Source organism: Ascaphus truei, chromosome 1 (assembly GCF_040206685.1).
Source record: "Ascaphus truei isolate aAscTru1 chromosome 1, aAscTru1.hap1, whole genome shotgun sequence".
Taxonomy (NCBI): Eukaryota; Metazoa; Chordata; class Amphibia; order Anura; family Ascaphidae; genus Ascaphus; species Ascaphus truei.
The window spans coordinates 234,754,058-234,770,485 of NC_134483.1; positions in this window are offsets into that span (position 1 = coordinate 234,754,058).

Below are 16,428 nucleotides of genomic sequence, written 5' to 3' on the forward strand. Positions count from 1 at the left end.
TTGTCGTTCCAGGAAAAACGGTGGCCTAGGGGGATGGGGGCGTTCTGTCCAGTCAAATCTGCTTGTACAGTCAAATGTACAGTATATAAACAGCAGCAATGATGTACACAAAACCTCTCCTCTCTCAATGAACTACTGTACTGCAGACAGAATGAGCAAAAGATAAAGACTAAAGAAAAAATAATTTTACTATACAGTATATACAGTTTATTATACAGTACATTACAGTACTGTACAGTGTACTGTATACTGTAGTATTAAATAATATTCTTATAAATGTGCATTACTCATGTTTCCCCATGTTTTACAAAGGTTTTCCAAATGGTTATCCAATTTCAAGCTGCCAAAATAACTTAATAAAGACTGCATTACTGTATGTATTATTCCTGATTATTTTTATATTTGTATTTTTTGGTTCCTGATAAAATAAAATAAATATTTATTCACTTTCCTGCAAATCATAATCATTGACAGCCACCCCTACAGTGCACCAATGAATTATTTTATTTATTTATAAAATATTTTACCAGGATTTATACCAGGATTTATATATTTTTATTTTAAAGATATTAAAGAATGTACTGTATTGTATTAAAAACATATGACTGTAAACCATAGTGACTGACAAATATTTTCACACCCTGATGAAATACTGTATCAGTGTACTCTCAATTCTCACAGTGCTGTGCACATCAGATTTACATTTCAAATTCGAAAGGGGATTTTCGAAAGCATTACCGTTCAAACAACAGGCCTCTAAGGGTTGGGGAGGGGGATGGTTTGATTAGACGCAGGCGTGCTGAGTGTTTGTAGCTCGGCTATGGGCGGATTAAGAACACAATGGCAATATGCAGAAGATCAACGACCCGGTGGAGAGAGGGGGATGGTAGGCTAGGGTGACTCAGCCGATTGACGCTTGGCTAGGGAGGGATTAAAAACTCTGGAGGTGTGTGGCTGAAATAGTTAACAGCAGTGTAATTTCAAAAGGCAGTTCAACATAATAATTTGATGAATAGCCCCCCAAAGACAACCCCCAAATACAGTACAGTACATAAAAAGCAAGTCACTTTAACTCCCTGTGCCCCATGCACCAAACATTTTTTGTGGCAGAAGAATTTAGTAAAGGCTGCAGAATGTATTATTGTTTGTTGATGGTTAGAATTGCTGTGCACTTTAAATGTTTCAACATTGTAAATAAATGTTTTTGTACTGACTCCACCAATAAAAGAACATGTTGATTTTCCAAAGCATTACCGTTCAAACAACAGGCCTCTAAGGGTTGGGGGAGGGGGATGGTGTGATTAGACGCAGGCGTACTGAGTGTTTGTACTGTAGCTCGGCTATGGGCGGATTAAGAACACAATGGCAATATGCTTGGCTTGGGAGGGATTAAAAACTCTGGAGGTGTGTGGCTGAAATAGTTAACAGCACTGTAATTTCAAAAGGCAGTTCATCAAAATAATTTGATGAATAAACCCCCAAAGACAACCCCCAAATACAGTACATAAAAAGCAAGTCATTTTAACTCCCTGTGCCCCATGCACCAAAATGTTTTGTGGCAGAAGAATTTAATAAAGGCTGCAGAATGTATTATTGTGTGTTGATGGTTAGAATTGCTGTGCACTTTAAATGTTACAACATTGTACAGTATTTGTAAATTAAATGTTTTTGTACTGACTCCACCAATAAAAGACCATGTTGAATTGCCTCACATTGTTTCCCTTTGCTCCTTTGCCAGTGTAACAAATGTAGAGGCTTGCTGCACTGTTTTTTTACTGCCTGGTTGCGCAATTGGCGTAGGAACTACGGCAATTGGCGTGGGAACTAGGTCAATTGGCGTGGGAACTTCTGTTCTAGGGCACCTAGAAATAAAATTCATTTTGCCCCTAGATGTTAGGAACCCCCTAACTTGACCCCAACAGGGTCTAAGCAGTAATGGCGGCGAGAAAGGGTCACGCCGGCGAGGAGGGTCCTACCATTGAGCGTAATGGCGGAGAAAGCTTTGAACCGGCTAAGTCAGAATGAGCAGAAACCTGGAACCCACAACTCCGGTTCTGTTCGACCTAGAGGGCTCAGATTCGGTGACCATGTAGTCCTAGTTGCGGCAGGATTGCATGGCAAATTGCGACCCTCTCGTGGCAACAGAACGGAGTCAGGGTGATGTTAAAGTTTAGGTTTCTGCCGTTGACTGGCATGGCAGAAAAAAAGCCACTTTGGTAATGTGCTTTTAAACTGTCTTTTGGTACCACCGGTTCCGGGGGTCGTGCAAGGCTGATATTTTGCCACTATGGCAAGGGTCCTCCCGCATGAGGACCAGGTAAATTTCAACCCGCTCAGACCCACAGAACGGGTTATTTTACATTATATTCGCGCAATTGGCGTGGGAACTACTTAGGGCCGCGGTCAAGTTCACGGGCAATTGGCGTGGGAACTTCTGTTCTAGGGCACCTAGGAATAAAATTATTTTTTGCCCATAGATGTTAGGCACTGTATACCACTGTACAGTATACTGTGGAAGACACACAATGAAACGATACTGAATATGTAGAATAAATGCATAGTTTTATTTATTCGGGTTTATTACACAGTATACTGTACGGCCAGAAAACATCAGCATAGAGTACAATATTATCCATCGAAATCTCCCCATTAGCCGTTTTCTTTTCTGAGGAAAAAAAAAGAAAAGTTTTAATGTACAGTAATGGTCAGCCCCCTAAAGAAGTACCCAGCCAGCCCCACCAAAATAATACGGCAACAAGACAGTACTCACCATAGAATTAAAATTCATTTTCCCCCAGATGTTAGGAACCCCCTCACTTCACCCCAACAGGGTCCGAGCATGTACAGTACTGTACTTTAAAATAAATGAATTATGCAATTTTACTATTACTGCGCGCGCACGCACAGACTGTGTACTGCAGGTTGAACCGCGAAGGTATTAGACTTCAGAGACAACAGCTCGCAAACGCCCCCATGCATTTTTACACGGCATTGCAGTATTGCAGCCAGCGGGAATAAAATGCTTAAATCACAGCCGCGAAAATAACGCTATACACCCCGGGAGAAAACGACACAAAACCGCACATCACCGGGATCTTCTGAAATTCGCGGAGCTAGCCAAGTAAGAATAAAGTTGGTCGCCACTGTATATTATACATTACAGTATATATTATTTAATAATATTCTTATAAATGTGCATTATTCATGTTTCTCCATGTCTTACAAATGGTTTCTAAAAACTTCGGTCCTTTTTAACTACAAAGAAACCTCTTGTCCCACCTCGGACACCAAATGTAGACGGACGTTCACAGAGGTACACACTTGGAGTCGTTTATAATAAGGCTTTATTGTGCCTTTTCCTTTTCATCAGGAAATTCATCCAAACACAGGTGGGGGGGGACAAAGCTTCTATTCACTTGGGAATATTTCTAGTGAAACACTATGCAATAATTCACATCTCCCTTAGTCAAGCAGTTCTCGCAGCCCCAAACACATAGCTTGCAATAAGCAGATATATGCAGTCTTTTAAGAATGAAAGTCTTATCTGTTCCTTGTGGTTTGGAGGGAAAATCTTCACTGTTCCTGCTTCAGCTCCCTTGTCTCCAGGGTTGGTCAGCATACAGGTTTAGAAGTTTTCCCTGTGTCTTGTAAGCAGCTCTGCTGTTTCTTCTGGCAGGGCTCAAGACTGTTGTGAGAGTCAAAGACAATATCTGCTCTCTCTCCCAAGTTCAGCTCTCAGTCACAGGTAAGGAGTTCTCACTTCCTGTTTCAAAAGACACGCTTTCTAAGCCATCTAATCAGGCAGGTGGTGTTTTGTTAATTGACTACCAGCAGTTAACCACCACACTGCTGGATTAGAGGCACAATACCTGAACAGGGATAAGTCCCCTGTTACAATCTTGTTCCTCATTCTGTGTACAGTACAGTAGTTCATTGAGAGAGGAGAGGTTTTGTGTACATCATTACTGCTGTTTATATACTGTACATTTGACTGTAGAAACAGATTAGACTGGACACAACACCCCACCTCCCCCCAGGCCACCCTTTTTTCCTGAAATGACAAGAAAACAAAAAATTAGTGCAGTTATGTGCGTACTGTATTATGGCATTGTGTGATGTGTAGTACTACTGTACATGGCTGGTGCTGCTTTCTCTGGAAAGATAAAAATTGAACAGTTAGTAGGCAGTTACTGTAGTACTGTCAAACTAGTCTATACTGGAACTAATATATACTCTAACTACTGTTAAATACTATGTACTGTAACCTGATGGCTGGTGCTGCTCTCTCTGTAAAGAAAAATCTGTAACTGCTGTATACTCTGACTATTGGGAAAGAAAAAATCTGTGCCATACTTACCTGTATCATACTGTACTTACAATACTACAGCACAGTACTACTTTCCTGATGCTTGCCCATTACGCGCGATCACAATGGGCAACACAGTCGCAATATGGTCTATATATTTATTGCAGCGTTCCACGGTGAGTACATCGTTCCAAAAACTCAGTATGCCTTTCAACAACTCGACCTTTTTGGAGGGTTTCACCACTTTCTGGATATGGTCCTTCAGCTGATGCCAGACCATTTCGATCGGATTGAAGTCTGGCGATCTGTCATTGGAAAAGAAGGACATTTTAAGAGATACAGTACACAGTAAAAACAGTGGGAAAAATATGAGACACGGTTACCACACTTACTCCGCTGGCATCTTCACCCAGTTGATACCGAGCTCAAGGATATGCGCTGTTGACGCGGTGTGCTTCGGATCTTTGTCCTGGTAGAAGTGGTGACCATTCGGGAACTTGCGTGTGATGTATTGATCTATCTCAGGGACAAAGTTGTCTTGGAAGAAAGCTTTATTCATGATTCCTATAGTAAGAAAAGAAAAGTGCTCAAAACCTGCACAATAGTACAGTACAGTGCATACAGTAAGGCTACACTAGTAAAGTACAGTGCATAAGGCTACATTATATTTGATATATTTTACCTTCAAAGATGACAACGCATCCTGGTCCACGCTTAGAGATGGCACCCCACACATGCAGCTTCACGGGGTGTTTTGGCCGCGGCTTCACAGATATGCGGCCTTTTTTGTGGAATGCAAAGCTTGCAAATCTCTCCAGCGACACAGTAGACTCGTCAGTGAAGATGCAATCCTGGAAAGTTTCCCCACTGTCGATCCATGCCTGGGCCTGGACCACTCTTGTGATTTTGTTTGCGTCCCTTATCATGGGGTACGCTCTGTAATGACAAGGAATAAATAATTTTAGCGGTACAGTACAGTTTCCTAAACAACACTTTTACCTCCTGTACTGTCCAGTACTAACCTCACACATCCATATTTCCATCCAATGCTGCGTCTCATCTTCTTTATGCTGGTCTCGGAAACAGTGAGATTGTGTTTTTCCTGCAGAGTGTATTTGACCCTTAATGCACTCTTCTCATCATTCTCTTCACTTGTTTTGTCCACCAGAAGAGTTGTCTCCCTACAATGTAAAGAAAAACAATCCGGTAAGTAAAAATATTAGAGACAGAAGATCAACAGGATACAATATATTGTTTTATTAATATGCAGCAATATAAAAAATATATATACTGTTGTTATATAAATATACAAAATATATATACTGTTGTAATATAAATATAAATATACAAAATATATGCACTGTTGTAATATCAATATAAATATACAAAATATATACTTTTGTAATATCAATATAAATATACAAAATATATATACTGTTGTAATATCAATATAAATATACAAAATATATATACTGTTGTAATATCAATATAAATATACAAAATATATATACTGTTGTAATATCAATATAAATATACAAAATATATATACTGTTATAATATAAATATACAAAACATATATACTGTTGTAATATAAATATAAATATACAAAATATATATACTGTTGTAATATCAATATAAATATACAAAATATATATATATATACTGTTGTAATATAAATATAAATATACAAAATATATATACTGTTGTAATACTGTATAAATCAACAGAAATAACAAAAATATCAGATACAGTACTGTAGATGTACAGTACATTTTTTGATATAATTTTTTTTAAAAGTTTTATAAATATACTTACGCGTTAGTTACCCTTGGTGCCCTTTTGCGTTCTCTATTTTTTCCTGGTGCATGATAGCTCACGGTGGTTGCTGGCACAACGAGGCCAGAAGTAGCTAACTGCATTGGATAGCAGCAATTCGGTGTCCGCTCGTGTACATCTCCTTAATTTGCATGCTGTGATCCTTGCAAATCTTTTTTTTTTTTTTATAACTTCAAGTTTATTGGAATATTTTCATGCGTTGCACATGATATCTCTAAAACCAGTTGGGATATTTATGTAGATTAAACTTGGGGGAACAACAAAAAAAAAGTAAATTAAGGCGGGGGAGGGTGGGAAGGAGGGAAGGGGAGGGGGGGGTGCGTGCACGCTGCACTGCCACTTTCCCATAGGTGGCTGGTAGATTTACTATTCACCGTTTGTTTGCCGACTTCTAGGGCCGCCCAAAGTGTTCACATGGTGTGTCCTCATCTAGGTCTCGTAGTCCGTTCCGCTTACTTTGTACGAGAATGCACTTGTAATAATCACTGCCATATCGTGGCTACCTCAACCCCCGGGATGTCTGTCTGTTCCAGCCAAGGCGTCCAGACTTTTAGATATTTTTCGCCAGTGTCATTGACCAGACTCGTCAATTTCTCCATCTGACATATGTACCATAATCGATTCCGAATTTTTGGGATATTTGGGATCTCTGGTTGTTTCCACATAGCTGCGATCTCGCAACTCGTTGCTGTTGCAAAATGTGCAACTAGTTTACACTGGCGACACACTTTATTCGAGCTCGGCTAGTCCCACGAATTCAGGTATACCCGGGTGTATTGAGGTTTGTGACTGTTTTCTGCCCGAGTGCATTGAGGTATTTTCCAGGCAGGGATTGAAGCATTTTATTCCCGCTGGCTGCAATACTGCACAGTATATATATATATACTGCATTACAATTCAGGAATTTATGCCATCTGGTAGACACGCAAAGCATTGCAGCCTATTAAATCCTAATCATTATCATTTAACAGATCAGCCGCCCGTCAGCCAGGCATGAACCCAGGCTGGGAAGGCAAACGCTAATACAGCATTATACATTCGGAGCAGCCATGGGGCTAGGTTCTCTGCGAACGCCTTATAATACTGCCCCGAAAACCCATCTGGCCCCGGGGCCTTTGAGGGTTTAAGATCCGTGATGACCTGGGTAAGTTCTTCTAATGTGAAATCAGCCTCCAACCCTTCCCTGTCCTGCTCGCTCAGCCCTGTTAGGTTGGACCGTGTTAGAAAATCTTCCGTGGCCCTTGCCGTTTTGGAATTATGTGCCACTTTCTCTCCATTATATAAATGTTCGTAGAATGATTTAAATTCCTCGACTATGCTTTTTGGGTTGGATGTGGAGGAGCCGTCCTTCAGACGCACCGCCTGTATGTTATAATTAGGCTGTCTAGTGTTTAGTTTGACCGCTAGCCTTCGCCTTTTCGTAAAATTTCCTCCGTGACCAACTCAGAGACTTATCAGCCTGGGAGACCAATAGTAGGTTTAGTTCGATTTTGATGTTCTTTAACTCCAATAGGACCCTCGGATCTTGCGTCAGTTTGTGTCTTGATGTGAGGGAATTTAATTTGGATTGGAGGGCTGCTATCTTGTTATTACGCTCTCTCTTTCTACAGGCGGCAATACCGATTAAAGTGCCCCTTATGGTTGCCTTATGGGCCTCCCAGAGGGTGAGGTCAGAGCTCACCGAACCATAATTAGTCGTGAAGAATTGATCTATCTCCTCTCCGACTGAGTCGCATATAGCTGGGATCTTAAGGAGTGACTCATTTAATTTCCAATTTGCATCGGGTCTATCAGGGCGAATTTGGTTGCACCTCAGCTCTATAGGCGCATGGTCTGACCATGAAATATCATGGATCAAAGCCTGGGCGACCAAGGGAACCAGTCTACTAGAAATGAAGAAGTAGTCGATTCTGCTATAGACGTCGTGGGGGTGGGAGTAAAAAGTATAGTTTTTTTCTGTGGGGTGAAGTTGCCTCCAGATATCTACTAGCTGGGCTTTCTTGAGACCTGATTTTAGGGTGTCAATCACTTTCTTACGACCGTTTCTAGCGATTCCCGATCTATCTAGCTTGGGGTTCATAGTAAGGTTGAAGTCTCCCGCTAGGATTATCTGACCTTTGGCTACCTGCGTCAGTTTCTGAAAAAAATCCTTGATAAATTCGTGTCCTTGCTCACCCGGGGCATACACCGAGGCTATTGTCAGTGGCTGTTCTTGTATTGAACCCACTACTATTAAGTATCTGCCTTCACTGTCTCTCCTAATCGTGTCCAGTGTGAACGGAACCCTGTTGTGGAAGATAACTCCGACCCCTCTTTTTTTTTCTGCAGCGGACGCCCAGTAGAATTGTGTGAATTGTCTATCTAGGAATTTGGGTACACTGTTACGGCTAAAATGTGTTTCCTGTATTAGGAGGATGTCGGCCTGTTTTGCCTTAAAATCTGTAAAGGCGACTTTTCTTTTCGTAGGGTTGTTAAATCCCTTTACGTTTATAGATATGAAATTCAGCGCCATATAGTTAGGTCGATGTCTGGGATCTGCGTAGAGATGTTATGGTTCTGAGGTGGTCCAAATCTGGGCCTCCTATTATCGTGAGTGTGACCTGTGATAGGTATGTGCCCCTGGGTTGGCCTTGCCCTGCTCTGATGGTAGGCCCGCAGCCCCAAGGATAGGGAAGGGGGGGAGGAGAGGGGGAAGGAGAGGGGGAAGAACTGGGTAAATAAAAAGAAAAAGGGAAGAGCCTTGTCTGGGCTGATCCAGAGTCGACTCTTATGCCCTGTTTGTCGGACCGCCAACTGGCACCCATCAATCGGGAGTGCCAGTCTTTGTGGGCATGTCCTCTGTAGGGCGTGTTGGCTCCCATGGACTACCTCCATGAGATACCTTGTGAGGCGCCGGAGAAGACCAAAGGTGTCTCGCACCGACATTGAACTTTGTGTGTGTATTGCGGCATCACATAACAATCTTTATTACAACTTCAAAAAGTAAAACAATAACTATAGACTTAGCGTAATTCAGCTTTGGCTCCACGGACGCATCCCGGTGCTCGGGGGCCTCCCCGGACCGACGACTCCCCACTCCCGAAGTTAATGCCTCTGTGGGATTCTGCGTTGGGGGCTTACGTATCCTCGCTTGCCCCATTCATAGATCTCATGCGGAGTGGGGGCCTGTGTCTCGGTCACGGAGCGGTCCACCGAGATGGGACCCCATCGAGGGTGCCCCCGAGCCCCCCGATAACCCGCCAGCCGACCGCCTTGAACGATTCCTGACCCTAAAGTAGACAAAGTGCATTAATCAATAGTCATCATGTAGAGTCAAAGTCATTAAGGTTGAACGAACAAACCTGGGTCAAACATGAACCCAACAATAACCTTTCTCTCTTGAGCCTGTAATGTCTCCTATATGCAACATCCCTTTAAGATGTATATGTGTCAATCTGGCCTTGGCAGGAGCACCCCTATGGCGGAACTTCTTTCTCTCCCTTAACTGCTCTCCTCCCAGCCTAGGGCGTATTGCTCATCTCCCCCTGCTTACTGTGAGGGGGAAAGGCGGGGGGGGAGGAGGCCATGGGTAAGATGAGATGACGAGGGAGAGGCGACAAGAGGAGGGGGGGGGGGGGCCGCGATGGGGGGAGCGGCACGGGTGGGCATTCCCCAACCCCCCTGATGCGTCGCTGGTGCAGGGCTGCCCCCTACTCCGAGGCCCGCCCCGGTTTCTCAGGGGAGCTAGCCGCTCATAGCCGACGCTCCCCGCCTCAGCATCAAGTCCCGTTTCCTCCCCTCTCCCCTCAGGCTCAGTGTCTCCCCCTCCGCATCCGATACCCTCTGACCCGGAAGTCTCCTCAATGGGCGGAAGTGCCCGAGCGCCAGGGAGTCTTGATGGTGACGTCGCGGTGTGTGCAGGTCTGGAGCTCCTCCCTCCTCCTGTTCGCGCCTTTATCCTGCCTTCCCGCTCTCATCTTCACTGCCTGTCGGAGAAGAAGGGATCCGGCGTCTCCCAGCTGCAGTACTCGGAGAAGACCACAAGGGGGGACATCGCAGGAGTACACATGGCCGGCCATTTTAACACGAGGGAGACATGAATCAGGTCCCTTTAAGAGCTCTACCAGTCCGGTGGAGCTGTGTAAAACTCGTGGTTTCACGTGGTTTCCTCCAGCGCGGCTCCCACTCTGTTCCGGGACGTCGACGGGGTCGGACCAGCCTCGGATTCCAGGTGAGGTGCATGAGAGGGGCCAGGGCTGGGGGGGGCTTTGCTGTAGTCCCAGCTTCTTAAGGAAGCTGTTGCCGTCCTCGGCCCTCCGTAGGGTATTCGCCACCCCATTCTTCACCACTAGCAGGGCAAAGGGAAACAGACATCTATATCTGACCCTCTTGTCCTGCAGGGTTTTGGTTACCGGTCCCAGGCTGCGTCGTCTTAGGAGGGTAGCCGGGGATAGATCCTGAAAGATCTGAAGCTTGACACCCTCATACTCCATGGACCTGGCCTCCCTGGCCATCCGGCAAACTGCATCTTTTATTTTATAAAAATGAAAGCGTACTATGATATCCCGAGGGGGGGCTCCTGCCTGTGGTCTTGAACGGAGGGCTCTATGGCACCTATCAAGGTGCAAGTCCTGGGCAGATTTATCAGGCAGTCACTGCTGAACAAATTCCTCAGCGTCTGTTACTGTTTCAGGCACCACACGGATACGGACATTATTTCGTCTGTCCCGATTTTCGGTGTCCTCTTGTTTGTCTGAGAGGTCACGGATCTTATCCTGTAACTGGGCTACTGTTTTGTTTGTCTGTTGGATGGCCCTCGTGTTAGCATCCATTTTGGTCTCTAGGGACCCGGTCCTCTCCCCCAGTCCATCGAGGTCCCTCCGCAGATTCCACAGCTCTCTGTTGAAGAACTGTTTCATCTCTGCGCAGAACTCCCTGAGGTCTTTTCTAGTTACTGGTTCCTTGTCATCCGCTCTTGCAGCCGGCCTGGAAACCTCAGCCTCTGCTGCCATCCCTGCTGTAGGGGGATCAGGGCTGTCTCCTGCTGCAGGGTTTTTTTTATTGAAATAAGTCGTGACCGAGGGGTCTTTCTGCTTTGCTTTTCCCCGTGCCGGCATCACCAGGTATTCCCCTACTTGAACTCACTGGACTGATTCGTGGGGGGTCACTTTGATTGCCGCTTCTGGTAGATTATTGTGCCGATGCGAGCAGAGCTAGAAACCTAAGCTTCCATCTACACTACCGACACACTTTATTGAAGTGTGGTCGGTACCGCAAGCCGGGAAATCTCCCGGCTTGCTAGTGGCCGCCCCTCGGCGTGCCGCGCGTCATAGACGCGCGGTCACGCATCATCGGGAGCGTGCGCCCCCTGCACGCGTGTCCAGGGGCTCCCCGAGGGAGCCCTGGTGTCCCGCGATCGCGGGACAGCGGCAGGGGGTTCCGGGGGACCCGGCGGACCCGGCAGCGGTAGGGAGAGCGCCCCGATCGGAGGGCGCTCTTCCGCTGCTTCGGCGCGCGCCCGTCACACTCGGGCGCGCGCCAGGCTACTGCTGCGGCACAGAACGGGCAAATGCTCGAATAAACTGTGCCGCAGCAGTACTCTGGCTTCGCGCATGAGCCTCCCTTGGAAATCTTTTTAACCGCCATTGCTGCGAGTAGAAAGAAATACAAACACAAGAATGTATATTCTATGTTTAGTCGATTTGTATTCAATATGCAGTGAATCCACAAAATGGATGGTGTATTTATACGGTAATGACTCACATTAGAGTACGCCCACTTTCAACACCTGTACCTCGCCGCCATGCATAAAAGGTTACACACTTTGCATAGCCCAGCACTCGATGATCTTTATCTGAACTTTCCCTTGTCCAGATACTGCATTAATGTATGCCATCTTCTTCCATGGAGCAACCCCGATTCTACGGATTCAGGAACCCACTTGCCTCTGCCATGCCTGTCAAGCAGAAAAAGCGAAAGGCGGTTGCCGTTTCCACGCCAAGGCAAAAGCGACAGGCTAAGGCCAAAAAAGAAAACCTTCTGCTGACCCCAAAGGCTAAGGGTTTTCATAGACGTCAGCCTTATTATGTCAAGAAGATATACGGTGATGTACTCTCGACGCAAAACGAATGGCAGCCAACCTTTCGAATTCACAGACCACTTCCTCACATACGCTTCAACGACTCTGTCGCCGCCCTCCCGGAAACCCACAGGCCATCTTCTCCAGTACTATCCGACGACGCTGCCTCTGAAATCCACGGGTCACTTTCTCCTTTGCTCTTAGACATCTCTGCTTCTCGCCCGGAAATCCAAAGGTCACTTTCTCCATCCCTCTTCGACGACGCTGCCGCTTCTCCTCTACCGGATATCCACAGGTCCCCTCCTCCACCCTTCTTCGACGACGCTGCCGCTTCTCTCCATGGAAGCATGAATCCACCCAGATGTCCACACGCCATGCACAAGAAGCAGCTCGTTAGACCGGATGCTGAATGGGATAAGTGTGGATCTCCCCGGGAACTCTATTGTGCTAGCAAAGATAGATTTGCTTCTGGAGACCATACTAAATGTGGAGCAACGGATGCTACATATGGATCAATGGATGATACATATGGATCAACAGATGCTAGATATGGATCAACGGATGCAACATATTGATCAACGGATGGATCGACGGATGGAGAAGATAGAGGCTGACATAGCGGGTATACATCATTTGCTCGGTGTTAATGCCCCTGTTTCCCCGACGCCAGAGCAGGGGGGTGACATGGATGTGATGAATGGGAGCATCGACCCCCTTTCATCACCAAGCGCACCCCCTCCACCAGAAGATGTAGTGTACATGTATGCCGTTGAGGACATGACAACCCCGTCAAGACCACGCCAGGAGACAACACGGCGACCAAGACCGGAGGAATGCTTCCTCCCAGACAACCTACCATCGACCGTCGCCTCAAGCACACCCGCTCGCAGAAGACCTACATTCGCTCGCATAGATACGGTGCCCGACATCACCCTGTGCGATCTGCCACCGGCGCTCAGGGAGAAGTATAGGGTGATGAGTGCTGGTGCACCCCACAAGTATGCCTTGTTACTTTTTAAGCACCATGCTCCCTACTCGTTGTACTGCTGCGACACACTTTATTCGAGCAATGCCCAGTTTGTACCTGGCAGATACCTGGAATGCGCCGCTCCTCACCTCTGACAAGCCCCGTTGCGTTTGCCTTCCCAGCCATGGTTCATGCCTGGCTGACGGGCGGCTGATCTGTTAAATGATAATGATTATGATTTAATAGGCTGCAATGCTTCGCGTGTCTACCAGATGGCATAAATTCACGAATTGTAATGCAGTATATATATATATACTGTGCAGTATTGCAGCCAGCGGGAATAAAATGCTTCAATCCCTGCCTGGAAAATAACGCAATGCACTCGGGCAGAAAACAGTCACAAACCTCAATACACCCGAATATACCCGAATTCGTGGGACTAGCCGAGCTCGAATAAAGTGTGTCGCCAGTGTACAGCGACTGGGCCTTCAGAGTAAACTACGAAGGAAGTCGCGTAAAAAAGGCGCTTCCTGACAATTTAAGAAAGAACATTCTGGATGAAATGCGGCGCTTTTATCCAATTACAGATCCTGTAATGAAAGGCGTTCAAGACTGCATTAATGGCGTTTTGCGCCATGTAAGGAATCGGCCATGGTCGACAATGTGGTGGACTTTCTGGTTTAATCACGGGAACTGTAAGACCATACTGTTGTGCTAAACTGTGCTGTACATGTTTTGACCTGCTGAACTTAAATAAAGGAGATGTTTTGACCTGCTGTACTGTATTAAACTTACTGTTTTAACTTGCTGTACACACACAGGACCTGCACAATTCCAGTCCCTGAGGGCCGCAGAAAGGCACGGTTATCAAGGTTGTCCTGAAAACCAGGCCTGTTTGCTGCCCTCGAGGACTGTAGTGGTGAAGGCCTGACTGACTGTTTTGCACACCATCCCACTGTACCGTATACTGTATGTTTCTTTAATAAAGGAGATGTTGCGTTTTGTATACTGTATTTTATGAATAAAGATTTTTTTTAATCACAGGTAAGACCATACTGTTGTGCTGAACTGTATTGTGCATGTTTTGACCTGCTGTACTTAAATAAAGGAGATGTTTTTGTGTGTTTTTTAACTTGTATTTATACAGAAATGTTTTAACTTGCTGTACACACACACAGGACCTGCACAATTCCAGTCCCTGAGAGCCGCAAACAGGCACGGTTTTCAAAGGTTACCCTGAAAACTGGGCCTGTTTGCTGCCCTCGAGGACTGTACTGGTGCAGACTGTTTTGCACACTATCCCACTGTACTGTATATGTTTTGACTTGCCGTTCATTAATAAAGGAGATGTTGCGTTTTGTATATTTTATGAATAAAGAATTTGTTTTTAAAACATGTGACTGTAAACCATACTGACTGACTGTAAATGTTTTTACTTTCTATACATAAATGTTTTCACTACTGTAGCAGTAAATCATACACCTGTTGATGTTTTGAATTGATGTGCACTTAAAATGTTTCTACATTGTACAGTATTTGTAAATAAATGTTTTTGTACTTACTCCACCAATAAAAGAACATGTTGATTTGTTTTACATTGTTCCATTGGCTCCTTTGCTACTGTAACAAAATACAGTGTTTCTAGAATGTACACTTCTGTCCAGGCATACTGTACTGTATACTGTAGGCATGCTCAGTACAAGAGAATTAAAAAAAAATAGAAGACACATACTGTACCGTACTGTACTGTATGTACTGGCACTGTATAGAAGACACATACTGTATGTACAGTACTGTAATACATGTAATATAAATGCATAATTTTTTATTTTTTCGGGTTTATTACACAGTATACTGTATATAAAAAAGTATTGTATACTGTACGGCTGGAAAACATCAGCACACTCTTTCAGGTACAGTATTCTATCCTAATCAATAACAATGGCCACTAAACTGTAGACTCCGGTACGTGTGTTTTTAAATCCGGTTTCAGCAATGTGCAGGCATTGTTACACAAAGCGATATTATCCATCGAAATCCCTCCATTAGCCGTTTTCTTTTCTGAGGAAAAACAAAAAGAAAAGTTTTACTGTAATGGTCAGCCCCCTAAAGAAGTTCCCAGCCAGTCCCATCAATAATTTTCTCGGGGGGCGTCTCCTGTTCACATGCGCATGCACCTACCGTCGATGTAACGACACGCATAAGCGTTTCAAGAAGGTTCCAATGCGCATGCGCCTAGCGTTCCACCAATTGTTCAGTATCTGCAGCACAGTACTGGAGAAGCCACTCAGCCAATAATATTGCTTACAGGAGAATCGCTTGACTTTTGAATCGCACCGATATTGATACTGTATTGTCAAAATAAAAAAAAAACAGAAAATAATACGGCAACAATACTCACCATAGAATTTCCCATTCAGCTGGCGCTGGCGCCGGTCCACTGCCAGTCCAGTGTTCTTGATCATCCACGTCGATAGTTTGCAGCGGGACTAGTCCACCTGTAGTCAGCTGATGAGGATGGAAATTGCTTAGGTACATGCAAGCTTGATCGAAACTGCACGCGAAATCCGGCTCAGGCTTTCTGGATAGACAGCAAGGCTTGTCACTGACGGTGGGACCGTTATTGGAAGCCGGTGCTGGTGCATTGCTTGGCAGCGACTGTCGTTTCATTGTTGGTTTTAACACGACCCTTTGCCTTTTGCCATCTGCAAGATCATAGATACAGGAAAAAGCCGGTGATCCACACCAATACCCTCCAACAAATTGTGACTCGATAAAAACAGGGATCGCTACATAACCTTTTCCTTATTGCACGCTTCCACGTATGAGGAGCTGGCGAAAATTTGTAAAAGTCATAGTTTTCGATAAAATACTGATAAATTTGAACAACTGTTGCCATCTTATCATCTGTTGCATTAATCGCGGCCCATATCAAATACGGGTAACTTCTGTTGGGTTTTTGGAAAACGGGCTGCACTTGAACACTCATGGCGGGCGGCGGGTCTCTGGAGAATACTGTAACCGAAACTGGTCTTTGTCTTTCTTTAATATGAAAAGCCAAAATTGATACATTTTTGCAACCTCTTCCTTCAGTGTCAAGGCCAAGTTACAATAGCACACTGTGGTATCTTTTTTAAACGAAACACCTGCAAGTTGACACATTACTGAAGCGCAAGCGCATTACAATTCAGGAATATCTGCCATCTTGCGGACACGCGAAGAATTGCAACCTATTAAATCCGAACCATTCTCAATAAACGC